The sequence below is a fragment of the Podarcis melisellensis genome (assembly GCF_964234715.1).
Source record: "Podarcis melisellensis genome assembly, chromosome: 7".
Classification (NCBI taxonomy): domain Eukaryota; kingdom Metazoa; phylum Chordata; class Lepidosauria; order Squamata; family Lacertidae; genus Podarcis; species Podarcis melisellensis.
In genome coordinates, this window is record NC_138539.1 from 61,348,258 (window position 1) to 61,365,872 (window position 17,615).

The 17,615-nt window shown below is 45.1% G+C and overlaps 1 protein-coding gene across 3 annotated transcripts in view; it reads right to left on the minus strand.

The window, feature by feature from the left end:
• Window positions 1–287: 287 nt before the first annotated feature.
• The window catches only part of TMEM170B (transmembrane protein 170B), a 30,219-nt gene continuing 12,891 nt past the window's right edge, over window positions 288–17,615 (minus strand). Inside the window, exons 4-5 of one of the 3 annotated variants that reach the window (XR_014170173.1) lie at window positions 704–952; window positions 289–647 (exon numbers count right to left, since the gene is read on the minus strand). The gene's annotated coding sequence lies outside the window, so the exon portion shown is untranslated. Of the gene's footprint in view, window positions 953–7,468; window positions 7,689–17,615 lie in introns of those variants that run through there. The other 2 variants (XR_014170172.1, XR_014170174.1) reach the window with 2 other exon arrangements.

The window sequence follows — 17,615 nt, forward strand, 5'->3', positions numbered from 1 at the left end:
ATTTGTGCTGATCCCAGTATTGTGACCAGGCCATGCAGAATTCCCTGAAAATTCTGATGGCCAATGGGAAAGATAGGAAGCTGCACTGTCCATTTTCTGACTAGTGGCATAGCACGGGTTGGCCACAGGGGTGGTTGCCTCAGGCACAAAATGGTTTGGGGTGCAATTGAAACAGCTTCTCCATGCGAACCAGGAAGTGGCCTCTCCAGACAAAGAACAACTCTTCTTTTATTATCTTTGCAGCTACAGTCTTCTGGGTGACACAGGCAGTTGAATGCACATGCATAGTCCATCCCCATTCCCCTCCCTCTCACCCCTACTCTGCACAGCTCCAGGCGCTAGCAACCCACGCTACACCACTGTTTCCGACTACTTTCCCACCTACTCCAGTATTAAGGGGCAGGTATGAGCCCCACCATTTGTGTTGTATCTGTATGGGTGAGGATTTTTTTAAATTAAAAAACTAGGTTGCATCTGGTGTTCGTTCTACTCAGAACGGATGCACTGAAATGAGTGGATGTGGCTAAATAAATAAGTAATGGAGGCCTATGAGTTTCAATGGGCCTGCTCTGTTTGTTGGTGGAAACATAGGTCTGTTTCTGAGTTGCTCTGTGCTCTCTCTGTGTCTTGAGTTTTGGGCTTTGAGCCTCCCTGTATAAAACGAACCTCTGTGTTCTGTTATTCGCTATAATTGGAAATATACAAATGTCTAGAATTCCCCCACCCCATTGGCCAAAGTGGATGAAAGTCCAGAAGACGAGCCCTGTCTGAGTCATTCATTCTTAACCTGAAGGTTCATTTCCACTGGAATGTGCATGGTTGTCCTTCAGATACGTCTCGGTGTGCGAAGCAGCTTCTTCCTGTTTGAAGCGGTCACCATCTGCTGTTGTGGAGAAACATTTCCTGCACGTTAGTTCCAACCACCTGAGTTCATGCAGTGCTGCCTGCAAAGCTAAGCAAAGGGGAAATGCTTTTGAGGAAACACATCATACGTCATTCCTAGAACGTAGTGTCATCTGTGATGGAAATGAAGTTCTGGCCAGCTGCAGATAAAAAAGTATTCCCTAATTTTTTATTTTTTAAAGAAACCTTCCATTCCACTGCCATCTTTTAAAATCAGGGATGGAGAATGCTGCTGGACTCCCATCAGCCCTAGTCAGCAAGGTCAATAGTGAGGGATGATGGGAGTCGTTGTCCAACATTCAGATGCACCACAGATTCCCTATCCCTGATTTAAATAAAAGATGTTTGAGGCTGCAATCCTATACCTACCTACTTGAGAACAAGTCCCACTGAACACAATAGACTTATTTTTGAACAGACATGTATATTGCAGCAACAGGGGGACCACACACACCCCAACAGCCCAGGGGCACTGACTCCTGGGGGCTGAACCCCATTGAACCCTCTGATATTTGTTAGTGGGGGACTGAGCCCCCTCAATGTTTGTCTAGGTGTCATGCACAAGGTTCCAAGGAGGGGAAGAAGCCCCCAGCCCTTGGTGGTGGCAGGAGGAGGAGGAGGAGATGGAGGAGGGAGGAGCCACAAGCCATGAAAGCCGAGCTGCTGCGTGACAACCAGATGTCAACATCTGGGCTTCACACACAATGTTGAAGCCCACACAATGTTGTGACATCGTGCATGGCACCTGGATGCGATGTCATGATGTCATGAACCACTACCAATCTCTTTCCTGAGTCAGCGCACCTGCAGTAGCTTATGTACTCTCATCTGATGGGTTGTGCGCAAAGAAGCTGAGGCTTCTCCTACAGAGAAGCCGTCGCTGCTCTTTCCTCTTCAGCCCCCTCCTGGTCCTACGAGACAGTGGGGTAGGGGGTGGGAGGGAATTGATTGGCCCATCCCTCACCTGAACAGACTCCAACACGTCCTGCTCACCCATTTCCAACAGCTCTGACCATTCCTCTTCCCCTTTGCCCTGGCTCCTGCCTCACGGCTGGCACCAAACCCCATAAATAGCTGGCCACCTCTCCTGGGTCAATCCCCAGACCTCCTGCCTCTGTCACACGCTCCTCAGAATCACTGCCTCTTAGCCTAACCTACTTCACAGGGTTGTTGTGAGGATTAAATGTGGAGGGGGAGAGCCATGTACACTGCCTCGAGCTCCTTGGACAAAAAGGTGGCTTTAGATGCAACAAATGAAGAATATAAATAGATAAATAATATGACTCAAGGCCAGAAGAATTATTTTGGTGCCTGAAGCAGAAAACCCCGGAGGTATCTCATCCCCTCCCAGTAAAAAGACAACAGCAAAATATGAAACAATTAGCCATTTTCTGCCCTTTCGTGACACCCAAAACCAGCCACCTGAGGCAGACACAACACTCTTGAGTAGTAGTAGGGCTGGATTGGCAAACCTGCTTTGCTCAACCATTTTATGTTCCCCCCAAACATTGCAGAAAACTGTTTGCAAGAGGATTGCATGGGCAGGATGTGCCTTGGCCCAGTATACCTGAAGGAGCATCTCCACCCCCATCGTTCAGCCTGGACACTGAGGTCCAGCACCCAGGGCCTTCGCAGTTCCCTCACTGAGAGAAGTAAAGCTACTGGGAACCAGGCAGAGGGCCTTCTCGGTAGTGGCACCCACCCTGTGGAACGCCCTCCCACCAGATGTCAAGGAAATAAACAACTACCTGACTTATGCAGGCAGCCCTGGTTAGGGAAGTCTTTAATGTTTGATGTTTTGTTGCTTTTTTATATATTCTGTTGGAAGCCACCCAGAGTGGCTGGGGAAACCCAGCCAGATGGGCAGGGTATAAATAATAAATTATGATTATTACAATTGCAGGCGCTCTGGTGAGGTAGTGCTATTCACCTGACTGCTGCTGTTTACCAGGAGATAGCGGGAGAGGCAGCGGCAAGATTGCCTTTGCTGGTGCATTGGCCCCACCTTGGCCTCCATGCTACCCTGCCCCTCCCCTTCTACCCCCCAGGAAGCAGCATCAATGCATCTTGATGGAGGTCCAACCGCCCACTTACTGTGTGCCTGTAACCGCGCAGTCAAACTACTGCCCCTGTGCATTTCAGTTGTTGGGTGTGTAAACACTAGTGCAGACAGTTTGAAGATCAATCGAAACTTTCACTGTCTGTTCTCGCAGGGTGCAATTCGGGGACCCGTTTGTTTATTTATTTTTAACCTGGGCCCATCTGCTGAGCAGGTTGGGAGAACAGATTTGCGACCAGAAGGCTACATTCGCATACTCCTTTGAGGCCAATGTAAATAACGCAAGGCCTAAGCCAAATGGATCTAGCTATCCCTCCCCTGCGCCGCCCCCCGCCCCCCATAATAAAAGGAGAAGTTCCTGTCATTTTGCTTTGCTTGCCCTGGACCCCAGGTCTTCCATTGTGTTTGGAAAAAATCACAGCATTCCAGCACAAAGAAACAGAAAGCTGCCGAATGCCAGCCAAGTCTTTCAACAATCCTCTGCAAGAGACTTGCTGGCAGAAGTCAACCCAAGGAGCTCCCCCTCTCCCCTCAGGTTTCCTGCCATTGTTATTGCAGAGAGACTGGAATTCCACCTAAATGGATTTGACCCTTTTGCTAAACAGCCAACACATTTTTCCCTGATTACTATATTCCCGTTTTACGAAGGGGACACGCTGCGTGTGGAAGAGGAGGAGGCGGAGGCTGGAGGGAGAACCATAACCTTAGTATATTCTTAGACCTGGGCTTTTCCAAACAGGTCATTGTTGTTCTTTCTTCTTTGCATCAGAAGAGCAACAGCTCGCCCATCTGGCCAGGAGGAAAAATTTCAGCCTGCCTCTCAACAGCGGACCATAATGCGGGAGTCCTGTGCATGGTGGAAAATGCAGTGGCCCTCGAAGTTATGATCATTGGCCACAGTCCTGGAAAAACAGAAGCACCTGCCCATTGATTTCAAGGGGAGAAAGCTAAGCACCTACTCTCTGATTTTTAAAAAAGTCAGTAGGAAGTATCCCCCCCATTCATATTTGTGTCCTGGCTTTCTTACACCCTGGAAACATAGCAGGAATGAATGGACCTGTCAGTTTCAGTTAGTTTCTTATTTTCCCAGCCTTAATTCAGTTCTCCATATTCCAGAGGTTTAAAAAAACAAATCCTCATGAAAATTCATCAGCCTTTCAGTGCAAATTTCTTCTCATAAACACATTCTTGTATGATGTTTTGACTATGATGCACATTTTTGCAAGCAATTTTCCCTAATCGAACACATTTTTGTATGCTATTCTCACTAATATATGCACTTTGTGCACATTTTCCCCAGTAAAAACACTTTTCATACATATTGTTTGGCTGAAGAACTGCCTTGCAAAATCAGAGATGTGCAAATCTTGAAGGATAGCTGTATTTCAGTTCATGTATTCAAGAAGTGCAAATCAAATTTGGTTTTCATTAAAAAACCAAAATGAGTTTTTCCTCCATCCCAAAACCTGAGGAAGTTGATTCCCATGTGGTCTCCTGCACTGGTTCAAAAGACTACTTGCTGGAGGTGAAACCACTGCTTTGCCCCCAAACTGAACCCCTCACTGAACCCCCCCCCCCAATTAAATGCCATTGCATTATTAAACTGTAGCAGCACTGTTATCTTTTTCAGAAGTGTTGGTTCAAGAATCCAAACAGCTGAAGTTGTAAAGGCATTTCAATATGAGGGAAGTGTTTTAGATTTATGGTATGCTCACCCTCAAACTGGCAATGAGAACCAGAAAACCAACCGAAAGGGTTTTTGTGTGTGTGAGATAATGCTGATATCCAAGTGAAACAAAATGTAAGGGGTCAACAGCGAGTCATCGCACAGCATGAAAAATTCATTCTGAGGTCGATGACCATTTTCTCCATTTCCAAGGTTATTAGTAGCATGGAGAACACATGTCAGAAAAACTGATGCTGCCAAGTCCCCTTTTTCTTCTTAGCCCTGCTGAAACCAATAAGATTGCAGCGATAAAAATCTGGGCCCTTTAAATAATTTTTTAGAAGCTATTTTCTTGTCCAGCTGGTGGAAGGGATAACGAGGGTCACGTCCTTTAGATTCTCTTTTATTTTCCTTTGGTACAGGATGAGTTCAATCAAATGTGAAATATTCAAACATCCCATCCAAGGAATCTGAAGAGCCAACACAATGCACTTTGAGCCAGAAACAATGCCTCGCGTCCGTCTCTCGGGTGCCTCCTCTCTCCACAACAAGCCTCGTTCTGTCTTGGCAGGGTGCACCCTTGCAACTCCCTTGTCAGAATGTCAGATTACATGTCGCTACAGAAATAAAACTTGATTCAGCCGGCCAGATGGTGTACTGGCCGCAACAGTCCCATGGTGCAAGCCCTGCCAAGCTAAACTGACAACGAACTTTCTCCTGTCCTCTTTCTCTGTAGTGTGTGCAGTGAAGCTGCCCCTTATGCATTTGCTCGACCTGGTGAATTTCGTGATCAGGTGATGGCTTCCTGCAGACGCCACCAGAAGGTCTCTTCTGCTCAATGGAGCAATTGGGCCTTCAGTTCTGTGGCATCTGCCCTTTAGAATTCCCTCCCCTTGAATAGCAGACTGGCGAAATCTCTGTGGGGCTTTTTTTGGCACCTCTTTCAACAAGACTTTTAAATTGAGATCTTCCCCAGCCTACCTCTGTATTGGAATTGTTTTTTTTTTTAATTATTTTTATTTTTTTAATGCTTGTTTGCCACCCTGAACTCCTTTGGAAGAAACGGCAGGATATAAGTTCTGTAAGGAATCCTAATCATTAACCTGTGTGGAAGTAGCTCTTAAATCTGAACGGTCTCCCTCCCCATTTAAGAGCAGGCTAGCTACAATTTTTCTCCAGTGTTGCTGCGACTGCATTGGTCAGTCTTAGCCTGAGTTTGGAAGGAGCTCTCTTCACCCTTCTCCTCCTGCATCTGCTGCACTCTGTGCATGTGTGAAATTCATCATTGTCTCCCCAATAGTTCCAAAACCAGGAACATAAGCCTTTCCCCTTGCGTGTCTGGAACCGTGCGTGCATGTGTTTCACTAAAACTTCCAAAAACGAATGCCATTCTTCCTTGCCAGGCACCACACAATGCTTTCCTGAGCAGCAGGGATTTTCTCTCCCCCACTTTTCAGCAGCTTGAATCTCTGAAGGCAGAACAGGATGTCAAGAGGACAAGAACTCAAATGGTGCTGGCTGGTCAGGAGAGGCTGTACAAATCAAGAATGCAGCACCCCCCAACCCCCAGGGAAATTATTTACGCGCCTGGACCATAGGATAAACCAAAGGCCTGGCTTTAAGCAACTGCAACAACAATGGGTCACATTCCAGAAGAGCCAAAAACAAATGCTGCAGCCAAAGAACGAACGAACGGATGAAAATACACTCAAGCATACAGGCAAGCGATCGAGGATCTCTGTCTGGTGATCATGTTTGGCGCAATCCAAGAAATGAAACCTAAACCCCATGCCAGGCCTTCCCAGCAACTGCAGCCCTTCAGTGTGTGGCAAAGGTCCCAGCACGGCTCAGCAATTTGTAGCCTCCACGTGCTCAGCCCAGGAGTGAAGGGGAAAACACAATGTTCAGAAAATCTTCAGCATCCCTGGAAAACCTGGATCACCCACTCTTTGGACTATTTGTGTTCCTTTGGTCATGTGATGCCCACTGAGTATTAATTTCCAAAGGGGAAGAAAAATATTTTTGGGTTTGTTCCCATCCTCCAGGAAAAGGAAAGAGCAGAAACACTTAGAGGTAATTAATGTAAACTTATTTCTCAGTTCTGGAGCTGATCTGCGGTATCTCCCTTTTAACATTTCCATCTTTGTTTCTTTTAATGGTTAATCCATAACTTTTGCAGATGTCAACTTCCTTTCATTGATTATCTATATGCTTATAATAAACAAAGGCTTGATTCCAACCCAAGCTTTTTCTATTTTCATTATTGTGAAAATTATTGAACACCGCTGCTTCCCTTGAGCATGCAGACTTGGATGACCTAAATCAGAGGCCTTCTGGACTACAACTCCCATCAACCCTCACTGTTGGCCATGCTGGCTGGTGCTGATGGGATTTGGAGTCCAGCAAGATCCCTTCCGTGACCTAAATCAGTCAGCTGTGCTGATCTTCTCAAAGCCTGTGATTCAAGAATATAATGTGGTTGCCATGTCAAGCAGGATAATTATGCCTCAGTATCTTGGAATGGGACTGTAGGACTTGGCTAGAACATAACTTGTCATTTAGGAGGTCAACCTGGACTCCAAAAGACAATCTATATCCTGAAGAAATTGATTGTTCTGGAGGATTTACATGGATCATAGAATCATAGAATTGTATGAAAATATGTTGATGCTGTAATTATCAGCATCATAGTAATTGTTACACCAATCTTGTGTCAGAATTGTGGCATCTTGCCTGATACAACATATTCAAAAGCATCCCATCATTCTATTGATCATCACGTCCCTGATGTAAAAAAAACTGTTAAGAATTTCTCTCTTTCACTACTTTATTTTTCACTTTCTCAATGGAGGAGAATATTTTCCCAAAGTGAAGTGGGTGAGTTCACTATCTACTACACTTGGTGGATAATCAAATCCATTCAGAGTATCGGAAATTCTTCCTGAAGAGCTTTAAGCACTCATTCAGTATTATAAACATATGGCGCAATTGATAAAGCACGTGTGGTTTCCTGCTGCTCTTACACAGGTCATCCAGATGTTAGGGAACAATAGCAGTCATCTGTCGAAATGAAGGAATGAACATTTAAAAATACCCAAAAACTGTGGGGCAATGACAACATATTTCTGATGCATGAAATTATTATTATTTTCTTGCACGTGGCAGCAGAATCTAAAGGGCAGAAAGCACCATAAGTAAAATACTGTAAAGGTAAGGTAAAGGTACCTCTGACCGTTAGGTACAGTCGCGGACGACTCTGGAGTTGCGATGCTCATCTTGCTTTACTGGCCAAGGGAGCTGGCGTTTGTCCTCAGACAGCTTCCGGGTCATGTGGCCAGCATGACTAAGCCGCTTCTGACGAACCAGAGCAGCGCACATAAATGCCATTTACCTTCCTGCTGGAGTAGTACCTATTTATCTACTTGCACTTTGATGTGCTTTCGAACTGCTAGGTTGGCAGGAGCAGGGACCACACAACAGGAGTTCACCCCATTGCGGGGATTCGAACCGCTGCCCTTCTGATCGGCAAGCCCTAGGCTCAGTGGTTTAGACCACAGTGCCACCCACGTACGTGTAAGGTAAAGGTAAAGGTAAAGGTACCCCTGCCCGTACGGGCCAGTCTTGACAGACTCTGGGGTTGTGCGCCCATCTCACTTAAGAGGCCAGGGGCCAGCGCTGTCCGGAGACACTTCCGGGTCACATGGCCAGTGTGACATCGCTGCTCTGGCGGGCCAGAGCTGCACGCGGAAACGCCGTTTACCTTCCCGCTGGTAAGCGGTCCCTATTTATCTACTTGCACCCGGAGGTGCTTTCGAACTGCTAGGTTGGCAGGCACTGGGACCGAGCAGCGGGAGCGCACCCCGCAGCAGGGATTCGAACCGCCGACCTTTCGATCAGCAAGTCCTAGGCGCTGAGGCTTTAACCCACAGCGCCACCTGGTCCCTACGTGTACGATCATGCAAATAAACCTTCAGCAACCATCTCTCAAGAAAGCTATTCAAATTATTGTTGTTCTGTGGTGTCTGTTTCTGTGTGTTATATGCTTGCCATGAAAAAAGGATGATCCATTCCAAATCAGATTAAGATATTTATATGATTAGGGTTTTCTTGATGATTTATTCATTCTATTTTCCCCCATTGTAATGATGATGCAATATGACTGACTGTTCCCCCTTTCTGCCCAATTTCAGTTCCCAGCTTCCTAACAGAGGGATGGATTTCTTGGACCTTCAGTCGTGTGGGTGGGGTATCTGACAAATCACCCCAGGCAAGACTTCTCTTCCACTCCTGATATTTTGTCTTAATGATGAGTTGACCATAACTGACATCTGACTTGCTCCTGCCTGATGCTCAGTGTCTGGGCTGTGAGAACTTGTGCTTCTGAAGCATCCTTGGCATATGACCAAACAAGATGGTAAATCCAGCCATATCCCCCATTAAGTAATATGTTTGTGACATGTTAAGATGGAAAGAGAAGGTCAGCTTTCAGTTCTTATTCTATAGTTGTCAGGAAAAGATCAACTAGTTTAACCCGGTCATGACCCATCTCCTGTTTGCAGGAAGTAATTGGACAGATAGTATTACAGGCATTCCTGCTTCCACACAGGTGTTGAGCCAGCTGCTGCTCCCCATCTGGCAAGGGGCTAGCAGACTGAAGTCTGAATCACCCACTACAGAAGTTGTTATACCTTAGGAAAAAAAGTTGGATATTTTCTCTTCCTAGTAGGGCAGCAGGAAGAACTGTGGCCAAATGACACATTATTACATCAGGGAGAGTCAATGGGGTGCCCTCCAGTTGTTGTGGGACAACATCTATCGTCCCTGACCAGTGGTCATGTTGGCTGGGATGACAGGAACTGGAGGCCCACACAGCTTGAGGACACCATGTTGGCTGTCCCTGCATTATTGAACACAGCCATGTATGGTATATATTTTATGTGTTTCCTTTTTCCATCTGAAAGCAGACTCTGATGTTTGACTCAAAGTTGTCCCTAGCAGCTGATATTCATATCTGGATAACCCTCTTGAAACTGTAGAAGCTCCAGAAAGATTTGCCCATAAAAAACCTGTACATTTAAGAAGAGGGCTCTGGGTTCTTGAACTCCCTTCTGTGCTATGTTTCCTTTCCATGGATAAATCTTTCTTTCTTTCTTTCTTTCTTTCTTTCTTTCTTTCTTTCTTTCTTTCTTTCTTTCTTTCTTTCTTTCTTTCTTTCTATTTATTTATTTTTACACAGGGGAGCTTTCAACAAGGATTGAAATGGTGCAGAAACAGCAGAGCTCTGTAGTCCACAATATTTCTGATTGTGCAGACTTTGGGTCACTCCAGATGGGAGATTTATTGCGGATGTATTTGTGACACAATCATACTGTATGAGTAGGGGATTTTTTTCTGCTTCAGTTTGTTCTGCAATGACGCCCCAATGTCACAACATTATTGCTGCCTGGCGAGGCACTGCAAAAGCAGCACAAAAATAAGCCAGGACTTACTTTTGTGGTAATAAAAAATTACAGGATTTCAGCAGAAAGTGGAAGGATATTTACAGATTGGAAACAAAGCAGTGTGACCATACCAAAGCATCTGAAGGCACGAAGTGTATTGAAAGTAGGACAGTGTGTGACCATCCTGCTAGCACCGTGAGCACAAATCATCATGGATAAGCAATAAAAAGGGACATATGGAGAGGTCCTAGCTCTCAATACTGAATTGATGCTTCTCTGGGAGTTCATTGGAAACAAGCCTCAAGTGTGCCATGTCACAAGACAAAACACCTGGAAAATCACTATTCCCCATTCAGATGGCCTCTGGGGGGGGGGTCCCATTTTTGTTGCACTTTAGTGCAAGTGTACTCCTCAATTGGGGAATAAAGTGATTAACATTAGGGAAGCATTACAGAACTAATAAAGCAGAATGTGTGAACAGTCCAGTATAAATCCACCATGAATATGTTTTTGTAGCACCAGTGATATGTTCCAGAATGCACCTGCAACCCCACCCACACAAAAAAACAACAACGTAACAGTGTGAAGGAAGCACAATAGTTTCCAATGGCATCAAATTGGTTTTCAGTGGAAATGAACTAGCTTAACTGGGCATGAGTTGTAACATCAAGCCTCACAGAACAAGGCTTGGGCAATAGCTACCTGTTTGAATACAGAATGTTCTGAGCATCTCATTGTCTTTCTTATCATCATTATTTATAAAACCACTACATTAATATCCCACTGATGTTCTGAAGTGTGCCCCAAAGCCTCATTCAGAGAAATGATCAAGAAAGTACATCTAGATCTTGCATTTCCCAACTACCAGCAAATGTTGTTCTGAAACTGATAGGAAGAGTCAGCCCTGTTCTTTTTGTTACTTGACAGCAGCAAGACCTTGCCAGATCGCCCTGGGCTTCCCTTGGAAGTTTCCACAGGAAACTTTAATGATGTTTACCGAACGGATTCTACAGGTCGTTCTGTCCAAAAAGTTAGGAGCAGGACTTCTGCAAGTGCATGTTTTTATCGGAGTCGTAAGGAAATAGGTCAAACTTCCAAATAATTCTTTTTAAAACCATCTGAGAAGAAACGTGAGTGGGAGCAGCAACAGAAAGATGTTGTGTAGAGCACTTCTGTTCTGAATACTCTATTCCGTTCCTCCTCACCATTCTCCATTCCTTCAAAGACAGCATCCTGCATCCAGTGAGCATGCTCAGCCCTCTGGTGGGTCCCTCTGCTTAGTACCCCCCCCCCCCATTTTTGTTCTTCAGCAAACCTGGAGGTTTCTCCAAGCCAGCAGATGCCTCTCATCTAGCATGCAGGCGGTGCTGTGTGGGCTGCATCAGTTTATGCACTAAGAGGAATTAAGAGTTTGCTACTGGTATATATAACCACCCAATTAGATATGATAAAGTGAGATATGGTGATAAGCAGCGCTTTGTTTCTTTAAGAAAAGAAGGTGCTGGTACTCTGGGCAGTTGCCCTGGGTGCAAACTTTTCTCAGGGTCAGGAAAAACAATTACATGCAATTACATGTCTTACTGGAACTTCATTAAGATCTGGCCATGCTTGCTGGGGTTGATGACGGCTGGAGACCAACATCTAGAGGGCACCTCACTAGTCCTGTCTAGCATCATCAAGAACTGCTTGGAGCACTTCTGCTGGCTGAGAGGTCAATGGCTCTGAGGAAGAGGACTCCCTCTAGTGGTGCTATACCTGTGGAGGTCCATGCTGAAGAAGGCTGGTCAGACCAGGACACTTACAGGTTTTTCACAGGCTGTTAAAGATTTCTATTGGTTCATTACTAATGGAACTTATTAGTCACTTTTACACAGTCTTTTGGGTGAAAAAGGAAGCAGCTGATAAGGGTGGGTGTTCCATCTGTCTCAATGACTCCTCTGGGCTTATTCCATTTTAATATCTGTTAAGAACCTGTTTATAGACTAAAACAGTGGGATGTAAACTGCAAAGCCCTTGAGGTATTTTGAGCAGGTAGGGTTTAATGAGAACACACATAAAGAAACAACAGAGTTATCCTAGGTGTGGAGAATAAGAACATATAGCTCAGTTGGTAGAGCATGAGACGCAATCTCAGGGTTGTGGGTTCAAGGCCCACACTGGGCAAAAGATCCCTGCATTGCATGGGGTTGGACTTGGTCCCTTCCAACTATCAGGTCAAAGACCCATCTAGCCTAGAATTCCATTCACACTTGTGGCTCCAAGAAGCTGAGACAGTGGCCACACCCCAGGAGCAGCTTTGACTGGCCAGCTAAACCAGGTGAGGGTAGCCAATGTGTCTCAAACCCTCAGTGAGTTAGGGACTTTCTCTGCATGTGAACACAGGCTCTGGAAGATTGAGCGGACGAAACCAATAGGGTCCAAGAAAGCTGGTCTCGTCAAGAAAGCTGCTGTAGAGGGAAGTGAGGGGCAGGTGGGGCTCTTCAACCTGGGAAGGTAGTCCATCTAGAAGGTAAACTCTGGTCCTAAACCTCCACTGCCTTGAGGGACATCTTCGGGAGAAGGCTAAGGAGTAAACCCTACACAAATCTGGAGTGGAATCCTTAAGACAGCTTGATGGCGCCTTGTACGCCTCCATCCAGCAACCAGATAAGCTGGTGCCAAATATATTGCTCTGCTTTCCTTTGGACTACATCAGCGAGGCCGAGGAATGAGAGGGGGGTCTGGTCATCTGGGCAGACCAGGACCCCCATGCACACTGCCCAGGCTTGTGTCCTAAAGTCACTACAGTGCTGCTAATGCAGCGGTTTGGCTTCATCCTTAGAGGTGCACCCCATTGCCTGTTGAGACAGACGGAGGCCGCCAAGAGCTGGATCAGGCCAGTGGTTCCTTTAATCCAGCATCCTGTTTTCATGGTAGCCAGCCAGGTACCTATGGGAAGCCAGAAAGCAGAACCTGAACACAGCAGCACTTTCCCTACTTGCGATTTGCAGCAGCTGGTATTCAGAGGCATACTGACTCTGACAAGAGAGGTGAAATCTAGTAGGGCTCTTCTGATGAAGGCACAAAACGTGTTGAAAAAGATGAATCACATTGTGACCGAATCCTGTAGGAGCACTGTCACTACATAACATGCAAACTATTCAAATAAGCTATGAGATGAATAGGAAGTTCAGTGCCGTGCATTTGATGAAGAGGCAAAGTGCACCACCTAGTGACAGATCTCCTACCCTACAGAGCAAAATGCTTAGTTAAACTGATCAGTTGAAGCTAACAGGTCCTCATCATTTTTATTATTCAAATTGCCCACCAGGCATGTTATGTACCTTTGTGTAAAACATCTTAATAGTCAAATCAGTTTGTCATCTACACGGATGCTCTACTCAAATGTAGACTCTTCCACATAATTCCAGTAACCACTACTTATGCTACTGGAAAAGGATCCCTACCTGCCAAATTGGCTGTCCAGCCTCTGTTTATGTGCTTTCATTGAAGGAGGGTCCCCACCTCCCACTATAGACTACAGTGGTACCTCTGGTTATGAACACTTCTGATTACGAACTCCGCTAACCCGGAAGTAGCTTCTCCTTGTTGTGAACTTTGCCCCAGGATGCAAATGGAAATCGAGCGCCAGAGGCAAGCGTGCAGCGGGAGCCCCCATTAGGCGAAAGCATGCCTCAGGATAAGAATGGTTTCAGCTTAAGAACGGACCTCCGGAACAAATTAAGTTTGTAATCAGAGGTACTACTGTATTCCGAACAGGAAGAACTGCTTTACAGTGGGCCTTTATCCCAAAATTTAATCACAATCTGCTTCTATGCTATTTCCACCCTTTACTTTTAATCTTGCCTTCTGAATCGAGAACAAATCTGCTCCATCTTCTTGTTTTCTCCCTATTTTGAACCACTGTCAAATCAATGCCACTCACAAATGGCCATTTTGTTCCAGAATTCGATGCAAAACTGGGAAATTGGTCTGTACAATTTTTTTGGAACCACGTGACATATTGAATGAACTCAGCATGGAAAGAGAGAGCCAATATCTCCAATACCACCTCTCCCCACTGCGATAATGGTCCTAGATCACCTAACAATCAAATAATGGACATGGGTTGAGATTTTGTGTCTTGGTACCTGCTTTACGGAACATTTCCCTCAGAGCTGAGGCCCTTGCTGGAAATGTTTAGGTAGCAGGCAAAGACTTTTGGGGAAGATGACACATCCTTTTGTTCTTTTGTATGTGAATTGTCCTTGGCTATTTTTATTATTCATTGCATAGATTATTAAGATGTAATATGAACTCCCCTTGAGCACCAATTATTAGAACTGTGTTTAAATGAAGTTAAAAGAATTTAACGTGTAATACTTTAAGATTTTTCAAGAAAAGCAGCTTTAGGTCACCTGGCACACTATGCATTTAAATTACACACTTCCAAATCCTGGGAACTAGTTTGTTACGGGTGATAGGAACTATACCACTAGAAGGGGTAAATTACTATTCCCAGATTCTTCTGGGGGTTGATTTAAATGTATGGTGTGCATATTGCTTGGGGGTGGGGTGGGTTCTCCACCCCCCCAATCAATTTCAGGGAGTGAGCTGGGGGGGGGGTGTTCCATAGTGCAAGTGAAGTCCTTGCACAGGGCTTCTGCTGATGGGTCTCCTTGGGTGAATCCTGCCTATCATAATGGAAAATACCAAAGCAATTCCTTCAAAGTAAAAAAAGGAAACATTTCAATGGAAAACATTTATTGTTCAAGAAGTTATTTACAGGAAATTATTTACATGGTAGTTTGTACAGACTGAGAAATTTAAAAAGCTGCTTTTATAAAAAAATATACATTTACAACATATTATACACAAAAACGTTTTATCCCTTTTTCTTTAGAGCTAAACTATTATATAAAACATGCAATATACGACAACACATTAGGCAGCATATATCTTAAAAGGATAATGAAAACATTACCTTTGTACAATATAATATTCTACAGAATATGAACTTATAATTTAAAAATGGTCCTTCCCATTTCAAGAGTTCTTACCTTTTGGTCTGACTCCACAATTCTCACCTGGGCAAACAAGCATAAAAGCCACATACTGCATGCACTTCAGTACACACCAGCACACCCATTCATTTCAATGAAGGAAACAGCTCCTTCCATTGGATCAGACCCACACTATTTTATCTGTGTTTTACAAATGCAAATAAAGTTTCATTCATGTATGTTTTTCCAGTTGGAGCAGAAGAAAGGGAAACATCCTCATTCATTTCACTATTCCTAGACACACAGATTATTATTATTTTAACCATTACCCCAGAAGTCACACTGTTTTTTGTGTGCTCATTTTTTGCTGGGGGGGAGGGAAACAGGTAAAGCAGATTAGAAGCAGCCTTTTTAGTTGGGCCACATGCTGCAAACAAATTGTAAATGACAAATAGCAATTTCCACGTTCCCTTGAGGCTCTTCATAAATACAGCTAACGGACTGATGCTTACTTGACAGAACAATCTCATAAGGAAATATCACTTCCCTATATCAAAATGTGTTCAGCATAAGTGACCAAGGCTTAAGTATCTTGTGGTATGTACATGTATCAAATAAAGCACATACACTCCCAATGCCATTTCTACACAGAAGTGATGCAGGGACATAAAACAGCTGCATGTGCAACATATTTGCCTTCCCTAACCTTACATATTGTTCATTTGTCAACTTGCTAGTGCAAGATGTCAGTTAAATAAAGACTAAGGCTTTTCACACACATTACTCTTTATTCTGCATCAAGTGTGCTCCTACTGCTAGTTTTTGAAGCCACATTGCCCACAATCCTTATCTATCCTGTAGCTGATTAAGCAATGCTGTGCTTTGATACATTTCCCCCAAAACCAGCTTTGATCAGAGTACTTTCCATCAGCTACAGCAGGTGGTCCAGCCATGCCCTTATATGGACAGGGATAGCCTAACTACTATCCTCAATGCTCTGGTAACTTCTAGGTTAGATTACTGCCATGTGTTATACTTGGGACTGCCTCCAATGATGGTTTGGAAACATCAGCTGGTGCAGAATTCAGCGGCCAGGTTGCTCACTATGGCAACATGATTTGAGCATATACCGCCAATCCTGGCCCAACTACACTGGCTGCCAATTAGTTTCCTAGCCCAATTCAAAGTGCTGGTTTTGACCTATAACGCTCAGGACCACAGTATCTCAAGGATCACCTCTCCCCTTATGAACCAACCCCAACCCTGCAATTATCATCCAAGGCCCTTCCTTGTGTGCCTCATTCATGAGAGGTCTAGAGGGTGGCAATTCAAGAATGGGCCTTTTCTGCAGTGGCTCCCCACTTGTGGAATGCTATTCCCTGGGAGGCTTACCTCAGGGGTTGGCAAATTAAGGTCTGCGGGCTGGATCCAGCCCAATTGCCTTCAGGATCTGGCCAACAGACGGTCTGTGGATCAGCGTGGGACGTGAGAATTCTGTTCATTTTTTTCCTCTGCCGCCATTTCCCCCTGCACCCCACCAAGGGCTGCCAGGCTATGGCCATCAGCCTGCCTGTGGGAGCCCTGGGGAAAGAATGCAAGGAGCCACCGCTGAGGCACTGCAAGCATGCTACCATGAGCTCCAGCCCTGCAGAAGGGGCTGGGCGCATAGTGAAGAGGCAAAGGTGGAGGGTGGCTGCAACGAGTCCTGGCCTGGCGGGCCAGCACCCAGTGGACCTGAGCACAGCCCGACGAGAGTCCTCGAGGCCGAAGAGCCAGGGAAGGGCTCCTGCTTCCCCCTTCCTTGGAGAGGGGGAAGGGGCCAGGGGTGCTCAGATCACGGGTCTGGGAAGGTACGCGCAGTGGCTGGGGAGGAGGACTACTTGCCCCCTTTGCCTCTTTTTCCAGCCCCCCTCCCCCCTTGCCACTTCTCCAGCCTGCCACAAGGTCTGAGGGACAGTGAACTGGCCCACGGCTAAATAAATTTGCCGACCTGTGGCTCACCTGGTACCTTCATTACGTATCTTTAGGCACCAAGCAAAAACATTCCTCTTCTCCCAGGCCTTTGGCTAACTAAACAATCTATGGCCTTTAAAACTTTGGGGGAGGGGGGTTACTGGTTTTGTTTGTTACAATACTTTTTGTGTTTTTATATTGTAAACTACCCTGTGATTTGTGGATGAAGGGCAATATAGAAATTTAATATAAACAAACATTTTTCCTCCATGACTGAATCACTTACTCAGCAGCTTACAATGCATAGAATGGTATTTTCTCCTCACACTGCAAACATTTATTGCAGTTGTGTGTGGAAAAAATCACTTGATCATTGTGTTGAGCAATCACATACAGAGCAGGGAGGATTTTAAAGCAGCTTATAACCAGAATGCCATTTCATGTGCAGAGGCTATATGATTAGCCTATAATTTTCAGTGCCATATGGAATTGAACAGGTGTCTATGATGCACCTGACCAACAATTTCTGGGATCATTTAGAACCTCTCAGAGAAAGCTACAAGGTTTTCATTCCTTTCTCTCCAAGACAAGAACTTCTCCCCCAATTAGAC